Genomic DNA, 15,487 nt, shown 5'->3' with positions numbered 1-15,487 from the left:
TTCATTTTTCAAAATGCTATATTGATATTCCCATTCCAAATGGGAAGGAACCAGGTAAAGCCTTTTAGCTCTAAAACTCACCAAGACTTTACAGAATCTTTCTCCACTTTTGTTTTGAACCAGGGGCCTGCTTGGGTCCATTACAAATACCTCACATCTTCAAAGATGTCTCATTAATTAGGACCTTTTGCATTCTCTGGAATATCTGAGTGTGTTCTAAGTTATCAAGTCTTGCTTTGTTTTTGCTAGCCAGTCTCTTTTGCAATTTACCTTTGTTCGTATTTCATTTAGATGTAATTGCCTTCAAAGAAAATCAATGTGGCATCTTCTCTATCAGTATTCTTAGGTTTATATCTAAATTCTTCACTAACAAATTCTACTTTCATTGACACTAAATGTCATGGCAGCTTAAATCTCTGTGATCCTTTATAATAGCAGCCCCCTTTCCATTGGTACTTAGTCACAGTTTCTTCATATTGTCCTGAGTCTTCACTAAAAATACCATCAGAACTCATGACTACCATTGTATTGTCCATAATGATACATGTATTTTCTAAGATGAAAGATTTATCTTCTGTTTTCTTCCTTTCCTTTTTAGACTTCACAAGATTCAATAGACTTCAGCAGATCCCTTATTTACCAGTAAATTGTTTATGACAATCTTGACCTTTTCTATAATAAGCCTCAAGACTCTATAGCTAATCCTCCCAGTGCTTCTATATGCTTAGGTGTTTGTTACAGCTCCATACTTGTTATAGATACCTAAATCTGCTTTAATATCCTGGAAATGCTATAACAATATACCGTAAGCTGAGCACCTTAATGCAACATGAGTGAATTTTTTCACTGTTGTGGAGAACATTAATTCACAAAAAGTTTTTGTTGTGGATATTAGGTTTTAAAAGGTCCTTTGAAACAAAACAAAAAGAAATTTCACTGATGTTCCGTAGTGTGTATTGGTTGCTGGCAACTCTGAGCATTCCTTGGCTTATTCCCTGCAGTCTGCCCCTGATACATAGTGACCTTTCTTGTATTTCTCTATGTCTTCTCATAATTCTAGGGAAACCAACAGATTATTATACCTGGACTTTTCTGGAATCTCTCATGATTCCATCTTAACTTGATATCTGTAAAGACTTCATTTCAAATAAGGTCATATGCTTAGATATTTGGGACTGAGCCTGAAGAAATTATTTTGTGTTTATTTGTGGGTGTGGTTAGAGAACACAACTTAGGTTACACTACATATTATCATTATATTTCAGTATATGAGACTGAAAATAGTTGAATAAAATGAAATGATTCTAAGTATGCCTGAACTAAGATTACTTATAACTCACTAAAAGTAAGAGACAGAGAGACAGAGAGAGAGAGAGAGAGAGAGAGAGAATTTTCCTCCACAAAACAATGGGAATCTTGCTTTTAAAAAAAGCAAGATAGTTATCATACATGGGTACTGAATATTTGATATTAATGTTGAGATTTTTGTTAAATGTGAAACATTTATAGCTATCTCATAAGGGCCAGCTTAAAGTCAGTGTGAATCAACATTTCCATCAGAGAAAAATCATGTTTTATAATGCATGTCTTGATGTCTTGAGCTGTTCCTTTTTCTACTAGGTTTATAAAATTAATAATAATAATAATAATAATAATAATGGTGATGATGATGGTGATGATGATGATTATAATAATGATAAAAGTAATAGTAATAGTAAAAAAGTGGAAACTTCAGGGGTCTTTTTTGGAAAGTAGGTTATGTCAAATGCTATTTTGCTAGGGTAAACAGATGAGAGGATGTTTTGTTTTAGCAGACACATGAAAGGAAGCATGATGTGTAGAAGATAAGTATCAGACAGACAGTGGGCTCTTGAACCTTGGTTTGCTTTGCTCTAACTCACTATTCTTTGCTGACACGTATGTATTGGTTCAACTTATATTGCTTTGCTGCGTTTCACTGGCATTGACTTGACAGAGAGAAACTTGCCAATGAACTTCTCCTGTGGTTCCTGCAACTTCTTGCCACTTCAGTGGACCGGGTCCAGTTGATGAGCATTAAGGTTTCTCATGGAATGAACTACGGTTTCTGATTTGTGTGTGGTACGTGCCATGTGGACTGCACTGGGGCTGCTAATTCATGTTTGATGTTTGCTAGTGGACTAGACTGAGAACAATGAAGATTGGAATCACCCCAAAGAACTATTTGTAATAGTTACCCACGTCCTAATAACTTCTCTCCTCCACTACCTCTGGTGGGTGGTGTCCTAGAGGAGAGGGTGAACCCTTATTAAGGTAAGTTGAGAAAAATGTACACCTACAAATATTAGCAATATTGACCATTTCTAAAATTTTAAAAATGTTCTTCATTAGTGAGAACAGAATCTACGGTATTTATTTTTGCCTCTAAAATCTTTGTCTGCATTCAGAGAATTGTTTCCGGCAAACAAAATGATACCTAACTGATCAAAGTCCTAATTGAATGTAGAGCTATGGAACATAAAATACCTTCCAGACTATCCAGTAAAAGCAAATATTATTGCATGTGGAACTTTGTGGCACAGATAGGTCAAATGACCTACTCAGTGACAAATAATGCGGCTTGGTTTTTTTTTTTTTTTACCTGTTTTATACATTGTCTAAAATTAATGTAATACCTTTATTTTAATGAATGCTGCCGTATTGAAAATATCAGATAAATGCCTATAACACTATTACAAGAAAATAAAACCAACAACAGTATCTTATGCTTGTCAATTAGAAGGCATTTGAGAATAACAGGTTTTGTACAAGTTTCTCAGAGGAGCAGTCACTAACTTAAGCCAGCATTATTTATTATATATGTGTAACCACAAATGACAATGACAAAATAAGACAGGAAAAGTTAGTGAAGACATACAGAGTGAGACCACAATGTGATCCAGCTGCAACTGAAATATCTTACAACGAAAACCGTATACCTTAGGAAAAAAAAAAACTATGGAGGAGGAAGCTGGAAGAATTTATAAGAGCCAGAAGATAAGGATACCTGATGTGAAAGAGTCTCCTAGACATAATGGGGAAACTACACTATGGTTGCCTAAACATGATATGTATAAGGAAACTATTTGATTTGCCAATCTAGAAGGAGAAAAGTTTCATATAAGGTCTCATTGCAATACAGAGATTAGGCAGTAACTCTATGTCTGATGAAAAAGGGAGAAACAGTTTTCTCCAGGAAGGACATCACTAAAAATTTATCTAATTCAAAATGTTCATCCCTAAAACATACACATACTAAAGACACTAAAGAGAATCAGATGGGCCTCTTATCTATCTATCCATAGCTATCTAACATCTGTTTATCTAAATATCTACTCTATCTACTCTATCTATCTATCTATCTATCTATCTATCTATCTATCTATCTATCTATCTATCATGCAAAAATAATAATTGAGGAAGAAATGTCAAGAATTTCAAAGGCAGTAGAAAGGATGAGGAGGAGATTGAGTGGGGAGGAGGTGTGGAAATGATGTAAATATAATACTTGTATGTGAAATTCTAAAAAAAGGAAACAAAACAAAAATCGTACATAATTACTTATATTTACCAAGATACACACACAGAAATTTTAATTCTAATTTACTTAATTCTATCATAGAATTCCAGTGATAAATTTATTTTTCCTTTGGAGTTTCTCATAAGTTCAACAACAATGTCAGTGCTGCTTATAGTTAAAGTTCCAAAGTAACATGAATAGCTTTGTCTGGCATTCTTTAAAAATGAAATTTAAAAAGGCGTGTGTGTATTTGTGTGCTGTGTTTGAGTGTGTCTGCATATGACTGTATTAGGAATATGAAGGTCAGAAAAGAAGTCTTAGGAGTCATTTATTTGCTGCCATCTTTTAGGATCCCAGCATCCTCACTTGTCATCAGGCTGTGTGCAAGATCATTCACCAGCTAAGCCATTTCAACAGGTCATGATTTTGTTCATCTGATCAATCTGATTCATACCTCCATGTCTAGATGGGCAGAGCTGTTTCCAGTTTGCCAGGTCTTGGGACTCAGAGCATATAGGGTAAGTTTTATCATGAGCAATATCCCCATTCCTCAACCAGTATCTACCTTATTGATTTCAAAAATTTTAAATGTTCAAAAGAAATTATTTCTGAATCAAAATTAAAGCATATTTTAAAAAACAGTGCAATATAGCTTCAACTAAAGGCTTTAGCAGAGAAGACTCAAGGAAAGCACAGAGCAGGGCCTCTTCAGGAAGACAGCTGCAGTGAATTTTATGTAATACCATATTTAACACAATTCCAAGAATTCTTCTATAAGCAGAGGTGTTCTACATTTGTGGCTGACTCATTGTTCATCTAAATCCAGATATCTCAAGTGAGTCTATCCACCTTGAGTCTCTCGGTGCTTTCATAGCTACTCTGGAAATTCTTACTAACCCACTGTAGTAACAAAATGAATGCTACCCCAGGAGGATTCCCATGGACATTTACTACTTCATGCTTATTCATCCAAAATGAGTCTAGTCTCATATTTTAATCAACATTTTATTCATAGTTATAAATGATAGATTACAGGATTTGTGCATAGCTGAAGAATCCACAATAAGTCACATTCCTATTTGCATCCTTCAAAATTCCACCTAATTCATAACAAGACAGGTTAGGCTATGGTTTTAGGTGGAGATGAGGTGGGGGTGTTTAGTACCATATCACATGTAAACTTCCAGTTATTTGGATAATTTAGAGATTAATGAGGAAGTGTCTTTGATACAGAGGAGAGCATAGGCCTATGTAGGGCTGTTAGGGTAACTGGTCCTCACAGCTGAATCTAATACAAATTCAAATGCCTTTATACAATGAGCCATAGGCATTCCCTGAGAAAGCTATGGCACGTTGCAAAGGAAGCTTGCCCACAGCTAAGATAGAAAGCATAAAGATGATGGGAGGAGATGATGGCTAACAGTGAGTTTCAGGTAGGGCAATAGGACTAAGTTGAGGCTAAGACAGGAGGGCGTGAGTGGGCACTATACTTGAAATATTGGAGGCTTCTCACAGAAGGGCCTTGGTGATTTTAAAGTCTTATTTTTTAAAACATAAAAGAGCCAGGTAAATAATCACACCCATGCCACTTATTTTACTCATATGTTTCTATGTCAGTGTGTGCATGCAAATGTGTGGTACAATCACTGATGGTTATGCTTTTAAAACAAAATCCCCAAGAAAATGAGTTACCCAAAATGCCAAAAGTTCATTGTAGAATTTTGTTAAAGAGCTCACAGAAAGAGCTTAATATAAAGCCTCTTGTCAGGCATCTGCCACCCCCAGTCACTTTCCAGAATGATTACAAAATGCATATCACGGTCATAAAGATTTAACAAAATATTCTCCTGCCATTTATAGTAATGCTTCCAAATGACAAGTTCAAATTACTTGTTGTGATTACTCTTCATCTGGGCAAAACACATGTTGCAACATAGTCACAGGATGCAATTACATCGATTGCAGTGGCATGGAATAACAACACTGGAACAAAGCTCATCACATACAATGCACACACTGTTTAGATTTCTCCCAACCACATTTACTTTTCTGTATTGCAATCTGTTCACCATTTGGACTAATCACTAACTCTTCACTGCATGTGTAATGTGGAAAATATCAGCTGAGTTATGCAAACACAAAAAAATGTAAGAAAATAAAAAGAATATGAGTGCATAGTTCAGACTCTAAATTTCAAAGATAGCTCAGGCAAGACAAGGGCCTTGCTGTGCTGACTAGTAATGTTACTGGACCTATTCTTGTTGTTTGATATATACAGGGGATTAGCTCCAGGAGACATTCAGTTCCTCTGATTATTAGGCTTCTTGTGTAAAATGTAGCAGCACTGACATTTAACCCACACATAGCCTTCTGATAACACAACATAACGCCTAGCTCATCTATAGTGCCTTGTATAATATATATGATTGTTACATTGTTCTATTTAGTCAATAATGAGAACAAAAATATGAACATTCACAACATTTATAATTGTCTACTTAGGTAGTTTCATTCAAAGAGTGTTTGTAGTGTATATAGATGTAAAATCTATGAATATGAGAGCTGAACATACTCACAGAAAGTGATTTTGTGATGATCCTACAGGATAATTATACTGCAAAGACCAAAATTTGCAATCAAATGTATTTTCATGTATAATCTTTATTATCTTTGATATTACCCACACACACATGTCCACACATGCACACACACACATGCACACAAAAACAGACAGACAGGAACAAGGAACACAGGAACACATACACGTGCACATGCATGCACATAAACATGCACACATATACATGTACATAAACATTCACTCACCCACACAGACACACATTCACACATGCCTGCACACACATACATATACACACATACTCACATACGCATATATACATGCACACATACACATACATGCATGCGCACACACACAGAGTAATAACAGAAAGTGATAAGCCCCATTTAAAGTGTCTTGCAAATCTACAAGTAGTTGTCACTTTGACTTCTTTACTTTGCCTTCTTGAAGTTTCCTTTACTTTTTATTTCCTGTGTTTGGTGTGGTTTCATCTTATTTGCTGCTCTTGTTGACTTCCAATCTCTGTTTTTTAATGTATCTCATTTCTCAACAATATTCCTACAAGCTTGGGACCGAAGAGGCATTTCTACCTGTATGTTGTCCCAGTCTCTTGGTATAGTTCAGAATTTATCACACAAACTTTGATCCCCAAATTCTTCCCAGATCAACATGCCCTTTCATCATGGTTCTTGATCTAAACTTAATAATTAAAGTGTAGACATGTCTGAGTAACATGTGAATCATTCTTCCTCTCAGTTTCCCCTGACAAGATATCAAACACTGATAATCATTCTTGTGATGATAAATGGAATTAGCATAAGAATATCACATATGGATATTCTTTCTGGTATAAAAAGTATATAACTATCACATTGTTGGGACATTGCCGAACAAAACATGTTTGTGTGACGTCATCCTATTTAAATAAAAACTAACAAATTACAGAAATAGTCTCATCCTCTCCTCTCCTGCTTTCTTTCTAATGTGTGAGTAGTTACAGTGACTCCATGTGTATTTCCAATAGCTCAGATCTACTGTATTTGTTCTCATCACAACATAGAAAATTATAAATAGTAAAAGTGTCCTTCATATTTTTACTTAAAAAAATCTCTCCCCTGTTTCTAAAGTTAGAATTGGAAATATATATACCATTATTTAATTTTTCCAAAATATATAATCAGCTAAGAACTACAGACTTTTAAAGCCCAAGAAGTGACTATATGATAGGTATGCCTTAGGAGTTTCAAAGGTTTCTAATCATATCAAAGAATGTGACAGTAGACTAACTTATAAACCATTTATAACTACAAAATGGGATGCACCATGCCTAGACACTAGGGATTTCCACTCCACACTTAGATTTCCAGCCACTCACAATCATTGGCATAGAACAACTCACCTTCAAGTACCTTCAGATGTAGGAACAGCTGGGGAAAACACATGAGCTTCCCACACGTTCTCTATGGAGCTTGATGCAGGCTTATTCGCCAAACAGAGCTTATCCTATTGTTTGTTTCTTGAGACAGGAACTTTCCATCTTCTCCCCATACCTTCAACTACTTGGGTTACAAGAAGCCCCCTTGTTCAGCTCTGATCACAGCACATACCACATTCCTGGTTCGCACTTGGCAATCTTTTGTTTTAAAATTTTGAGACTTTTAAACACATTGTACTGTGTTTATACCATTACTCCTCTCTCTATTATTTACATGCCATGAGTGCATTTAGTGTTGCTCATATTTATATAGAATCTTTAAAACATATCTTATGTGTTCATGAATATGTAGATAAAGTGCATAGGTACACATATGGAAGCTATAGAACAACCATGATATCCTTGGAAAATCATCTATCTTCTCTGACAAACTTGTGTCACTCCCTGGAGCTCATCAACTATATTAACATGGTTAATCAGTGTATCCCAGTGGTCGTCCTATCTCCATATCCAGTGTGCTGGGATTAGAAGTGTTTGCTACCACATTTAACTCATTTATGCAGGTTCTAGGGAACTGGTCTCATAGCCTCATGATTGCAAGGCAAGTACTTTGCCTACTAAGTAATCAGTCCGGGCCTGGGTAGTAATGTTTCAGTTAGAAAAAAACTTTTGTACAAGGAAATAAGAATGGATCGATTTGCATTCTTCTACATGCTAACCTCCAGATGAACCAGCACCATTTGTTGGATGGTTTTAGCTCCTTTGTCAAAGATCAAGTGACCATAGGTGTGTGGTTTCATTTCTGGGTCTTCAATTCTATTCCACTGATTTACCAGCCTGTCTCTGTACCGATACCATGCAGCTTTTTTATCTTAATTCTCTGTAATACAGATTAAGGTCAGGAATGGTGATTCCCCCAGAAGTTCTTTTATTGTTGAGAAAAGTTTCTGTTATTCTGTTTTTTGTTTTTGTTGTTGTTGTTGTTGTTGTTGTTGTTGTTATTCCAAATGAATTTGCAAATTGCTCTTTCTACCTCTATGAGTAATTGAGTTGGGAGTTTTGATAGGGATTTCATTGAATGTATAGATTACTTTCAGCAAGGTTGTCATTTTTACTATATTAATCCTGCCAATCCATGAGCATGGGAGATCTTTCCATTTTCTGAGATCTTCAGTTTCTTTCTTCAGAGACTTGAAGTTCTTGTCATACAGATCTTTCACTTGTTTGGTTCGAGTCACACCATGGATTTTATATTATTTGTGACTATTGTGAATGGTGTCATTTCCATAATTTCTTTCTCAGCCTGTTTATCCTTTGAGTAGAGGAAGGGTACTGATTTGTTTGAGTTAATATATCATCTGCAAATCATGATATTTGGACTTCTTCCTTTCCAATTTGTATCACTTTGACCTCCTTCTGTTCTCTAATTGCTCTGGCTAGGACTTCCAGAACTATATTGAATAAGTAGGAAGAGAACTCAAGTCCAAATGGATCAAGTACTTCCACATAAAAGCAGATATACTGAAGCTAATAGAAGAGAAAGTGGGGAAGAGCCTTGAACATATGGGCACTGTGGAAACTTTCCTGAAAAGAAACCTTGGCCTATGCCCCAAGATCAAGAATTGACAAATGGGACATCATAAAATTGTGAAGCTTCTGTGAGGCAAAAGACACTGTCAAAAAAACAAAACCCAGATGTCTCTCAACAGAGGAATGGATACAGAAAAAGTGGTACATTTACACAAAGTAGTACTACTCAGCTATTAAAAACAACAACTTCATGAAATTCTTAGGCCGATGTATGGAATTAGAAAATATCATCCTGAGTGAGGTAACCCACTCACAAAAGAACACACATGGTTTGCACTCACTGTTAAGTGCATATTAGCTCAAAAGCATGGAATACCCAAGAAATAATTCACAGACCACATGAAGCTCAAGACAAAGGAAGACCAAAGTGCAGATTCTTCGGTCCTTTTTAGTTGGGGGAACAAAATATTCAAAGGAGGAAAATATGAGACAAAGTGTGGAATAGAGACTGAAGGAAAGGCCATCCAGAGACTGCCCCACCAGGGGATCCATCCCATTTACAGACACCAAACCCAGATACTATTGCGGCTGCCAAAATGTGTATGCTGACAGGAGCCTGATAGAGCTGTCTCCTGAGAGGCTCTGGCACAGCCTGTCAAATACAGAGGCATAAGCTTGCAGCCAATCATTGAACTGAGCATGGGGTCCCCTATGGAAGAGTTAGAGAAAGAACTGAAGGAGCAGAAGGCATCTACAACCCTGAAAAAGAACAAAATCAACGAACCAGATTCCCCAGAGCTCCCAGGGACTAAACCACCTACTGAAGAGTAGACATGGAGGGACACAAAGCTCCAGCTGCATATGTAGCAAATATCAGTGGGAAGAGAGACCCTTGGTCCTGCTAAGGCTTGATGCCCCATTGTAGGGGAATGTCACAGCAGGGACGTGGAAATGGGTGGGTGGTTGGGGGAGCACTCTCATAGAAGCACTGGGAGGGAGGATGGGTTAGGGGGTTTCCGGAGGGAGGGAAAGCTGGGAAAGGGGATAACATTTGAAATGTACATAAAAATTATCCAACTAAAAAAGAGAAAAAAGAAAAAAACCTTTTGTAGTTGAGGCTTGTTAAGAGACTTGAATTATCAAGATGGAGTTCTAGAATAAAGAGATGTATGCAGTATTGCATCTTCAAATGTAAGCACGTGGATACCTTATTCATATATATATATATATATATATATATATATATGCTGAAGACTGTAAAGAAAAGAGCTATTGTACTACGAGGTACATTTATTCATTCTTTAAGCTGCCAGTGGTCAGTGCCCTAGCACAATACCTTGAATACCTAATTAAGTTTTCTTCTAAAGATCACACATTATGTATCAAAAATTTCATGCTTTTTAATAAGGATGACATTAGAAACATCTTTTTATAAATTGTTGGAAAATCTGTGCATATTCATAGAGAACAATGTGATAATGTAATTCATGTATATACATTACATAATATTCAAAGCAGGGTAAATGGCAGTTTTATCTCTTAAAACATTTCTCATTTCTCTTTTGCATGAAATGTCAAATGATTATTTTATCATTTTGATAACACATAAATTATAACAAACTATAATTTAGTACACTTTATTTCTCCACCTTTAATTCTAAAATGGCGCACATTTTCTGGTATCTATTTCTTTCTCTCCATTGCATTCTTCCTGACCTCTACTGAAATTGTCTCAACTTTTTTTCTTTAGTTTCCCTACATGAATGAAAGCATCTGGTGTTTGTCTTTCTATTCTAGGTAATTACATTTAACATAATATCCTCTAATTTCATCTATATGCCCCAAAAAGACAATATTTAATTCTTGCCAAGCTTCATAACAACGTTTTAGTAATCAGTCTTGTTTTTTAGTAACATACTCATTAGAAAAAAACCCAATATTTAGTAAAGGAATAATACAAATTTTGAACTTTTATCAACACCATTACCACATGTTCAGATATAATGAATTATTAGATATATAAAAAGATAGAAATATGTAATGTATAAGAATTTTTGAAAATTATAGAAATAGACAAAAAGACCTTAATTTAGCAAAAAAAAAAAAAAAAAGAAAAAGAAAAAGAAAAGCAAGTTTATAAAATGGACTCCATGGCACTGGTTAGATGTTTCAGCAGGTAAGGGCACTGGATTCTCATCCTTATGATGTGAGTTAAGCCACTCAGAGCCACATGCACTAGAAGGAGAGATGTGTCTTTGAACACTGGTCTCTGATTTGCATATGTCCACCTCAGCATGCATGTGCCTACATTTCATATATAAACTACTTAACTAAAAAGTTAAGTAAACAAGTAAGCAAACAAACAGTGTGAAAAGGAAATGAATGGACAATACTACTAAAACAATTATTTTCTATTAAAAACAATCTAATTTTACTGTAACACCGAAATATACAATATTTAATTTGAAAGATGCATAGGATGGGTGTACAATCAGACTGGCTATTGCTGTGGCCAGATTACACTTGAACTTGTGTCTGCAAACTTATACAAAATTGATTAAGTACAGAAAAAAAATGTAGTGATGAAAAGTTAGACCAATTGTCACTGATGATAACAGTATAAATGAATCAGAAACTAGTTTCCAGTTTTCCAAGATGTGTGAATACTGCACTGAAAGCTATGAAGTGATGGTAACAGAAAATTAGAAACAGTCAAGTAAAAAGTGACCTACTGTGTTTATTAGTTGCACTAGGATTATAACATTGTCACGGGACCAGTACTTTCTATTCAATCTGCATTTGTTGTCATCTCCCTGTCTGTCTTCTCAATAGCAATCACATTCCCTAGAGGCAAATTTGTAGAAATCAATAACTGTTTCCAAAATTTACAGTCAAAGACACAAAATAAAGAAGGTGCATTTTGATGTTGGAGGAATGTTGCAGGATCTATACTCTAATTTCTTCTTCCATACGTCTTTTAATAATCAAGACAGTAGGATACTGAGAGAAAAGAAGGTAAGACAATCAATACTACTAAACAAAGAGATCATAAATACAATACTCTACAGTTGATGGGTTTCCCATGAAGTCACCAAACAAATCAATTTGTTAGACAGAATCTTTTTAAAAAATAAATGAAGCTGGGTCTGGAACATCTGAGTACCCATATGAGGTTTGGGGGGATAAACTTGATATTTACGACAGAGCACATGAGAAAATTATTTTTAGATCAACCTTGCTTCTCAAAACAAAAGCTAAAATTATAAAAATCTCTATAGGAGACTCTCTTTCCAATTAAGAATATTCAAGACCTCTCTGATAAGATGTGTTGACTATTAGAAATGAACTACTGTATTAAACATTATTAAAATTAGAATTTTTGCTAATTTTAAAGACTTGTAAAGAAAGTCACTAGTTGATGTATGTTCTCAGAAAATATTTCAGTAAATATTTGTCTTGTATTATAAACACATGCTTGTACATATATGCATATATAAGCTTTATAAGTTATACATAAAGGCAATTAAGATTAGACAATGAATTTGGATAGATCAATAAAAAGGCAGATAATTATAATTAATCCTTAGGAGTAAGTAAATTAAGGTAACAATAAGTTATTTCTGTTCCTTTAAAATTCTGAACAACTGGTTTAAGTAAAACTGCTAATGTTCATCAAGTATGTAATTTGACGATAAAAATAAAGTTACAACTGTTTTCATATATACACTTTGCTGTGGTCTGCAACATCAAGTGTTTTTTTTTAACTTAAAAAACCAATTATTAAGGCAAAGCTTACAGAAATTTCAACTGAGCATCAGTCTGGCTTATAGAAATTCTTAAAATTCAGTATATAATTAATTTCTCACTAGGAGTGAGTCTGTGACTTCATAGAATGAGTGATACAATTGCTACTTTTGTGTAATTAGAAGTCAGCAATTTATGAGAAAGCTGGATGCATCCAAATCATACCTGACATCAGCTACCTAGTAGCATCTATCATACTCTAATGGCTAGAAGAAACAAATATAGAAGACACTGAGTTATCCATGGAACATAGAAATAAGAGCAAACCCCTCTGTACCATGCTCATTGACATATATAATTGTCATTGGTCATCTCTGAAGCATTTATTCTCTGAATAATTTAAGTAAACTTATACAATAATCCCAATATCCTTGCCAAAAATTGGTTAGTGAAAGTCATATAAACCAACCTTAATCAATGAGTTATTAAGGGAAAAGCTATTATTCCTAACAAAGGAATATAGGAAGAAGCATCCACATGAGACATCTGGTGATATAAATACTGTCTTGCTAACCCATGGGCATGGAACTTGCACCATTGAGGTAGAGAGGATAGGCAGGAAGAAGGGTGGGGTGTGAAGACATTCTAGCACTGTTAATTGCATTAGTAGTGTTAATTAGTAGTAAGATTTGCATTCCACTACCGCTAGCTTGGCAGTAGATAGATTAGTAATTGCCTTATCTTGTTATTTGAGTAAGAATCTCTGCTATGTGTAACAAAAGTCATCTGCAGAAATATGCAAGTAAACAACAGTATAAACATTAACCAGATTCTGAATTCGATGAGTTTTCCCAGTTAGCCCATTATCTTAGTTTCCCTGTTACCTTTCTGGATATACAAAAGCTTAGAACATCTAGTGAGAGGAAGGAGAATCATGGGATTCAGGTTGGACTCAAGTCACATTACAGACTAGTTATCTGATTGAAATAGGTGACCTTAATTGCTCCTCTTTGAACCCTGCAGACCCTCACTGCTAAACTATTTCTTGACCTGTGAGGTATTTTATTTACACAGGATCTTAGAGTAAATAAGTGCTTAAAATGAGTTAGCCTTTACTAAAAGTAAAACCAATCTTGCAACTGATTGATAAATGGGAACAAAATAAATAACATTGTAATGGGATGGGTGTATTTGTGCATTTTGAGGAAAACAAGAACATTTGATTGACCAGATCAATGGTGATTTTGGAACTAGATACAAGACCAAGGAAGTAAACATGGAAAGAAATCCAAATTAATAACTCAAATATCAGAAAATATAGCAGTTCAAATGGAAGGGGGATCTGGAAGCATGAGCCACCCCAAGGCTCTCTGGTTCAACATGTAATCATGTGGCTGACATTACTTGTTTTGTTTTAGGTTTGTTTCTGAGACAAAACTTGTGTCCAAATCTCCAGTTAACTTTTTATATTACTATTCAAACTCTTTTTTATAAAGATAACTTAACAAATAAATTCAGCCTAAAGGGTTTTCATATGAGGTCTGGAGAACAGATTTAGTAGAAAGCTATAAAGGTGTTTTCCTTTCCAGAACAATGTCTACCAAACCATGCGGAAATGAAATCGGATTCTTCTTGCTAGAGCTGTGCATGCATATGCTTATGAATTCGATTTTCTTTGCGTAGTACATGCACAAGCATGTTCATTACCAAAACACACTTGCAAGAATGACAATCTTTTTCAATCTTATATGCGAATTTATAGTCCCTCTTCTATTTCAATGAAAATGCAGTCCGTCCTATGATTACATTTTATAGTCTACAGCCGCTGACGACAAAAGCAAGAAACCCTCTTCCCATCCAATCTAGAGGTGCACCAAGCATTTGTGGGGATTATAATCAATGCTAGACTACAGCAGTGCCAGATCGTGCCCTGTAGAACTCTTGCTTAGCAGCTGCTGAGTTGAGAGGCTTCTAATCACGAAGATATCCTAATATAGGCACAGATGAGTTATTTTTCTTAAAATTTTCCTGAGGGAGAAAAAAATAAATGAACTCCCGTTGACCCTTTTAATCAGTTGAGTTAAATCAGACCTATTGTCAAAGTGGCTTCAAGTCTTCATTATTTTTAAATGTATGCAGAAAAGAAACTTTAAGCTTCCAATAATCAGGCCTCGTTATAGATTTTTTTCTTTAGCACAAATTTCAGCAGTGAAGCTTGGTTACAAAGCCTTCTTTTTAAGTGTGTAATTCAGATTTATGGTACAGTATTATATTAGGGGGAACTAACTGCCTTCTGTCTCCACTGTAACCCTTGGTCATAGTGAAATGTGAAACAAACCCTCAGCTTCTCTTCATATCACCATCCAAACACCCTTTGTATAAAGATACCCCAACTAATAAATTCAGTCTAAAGGGCTTTCCATTGGGAGGTCAGGTGAATAGGACTTAGCAGCGTGTCATTAGGGTACTTCCTTAATGGAAAGGTGAAACAGCCCCTTCCTCTTTGACTTTAAAAAACAGAAGCCACTAATTCCTTCACCCTACATGTTCTAGATATCACAGTGGAATGCATTTCCTGGGGTGAAGTCATTCATTCATTCATTCCTTCCTTCCTTCACTTACTTCTTTCCTGTCTCTCATAGCAATACTTGCCACGTTGTAATAA

The 15,487-nt window shown here is 35.3% G+C and overlaps 1 protein-coding gene across 4 annotated transcripts in view; it reads right to left on the bottom strand.

Moving 5' to 3' along the window:
- Tenm4 (teneurin transmembrane protein 4) overlaps window positions 1-15,487 on the bottom strand; it is a 2,974,939-nt gene that overhangs the window by 1,735,711 nt on the left and 1,223,741 nt on the right. The window lies entirely within an intron of this gene.

This window comes from Rattus norvegicus, chromosome 1 (assembly GCF_036323735.1).
Source record: "Rattus norvegicus strain BN/NHsdMcwi chromosome 1, GRCr8, whole genome shotgun sequence".
Classification (NCBI taxonomy): Eukaryota; Metazoa; Chordata; class Mammalia; order Rodentia; family Muridae; genus Rattus; species Rattus norvegicus.
This window is presented reverse-complemented; position numbering and strand designations above follow the sequence as displayed.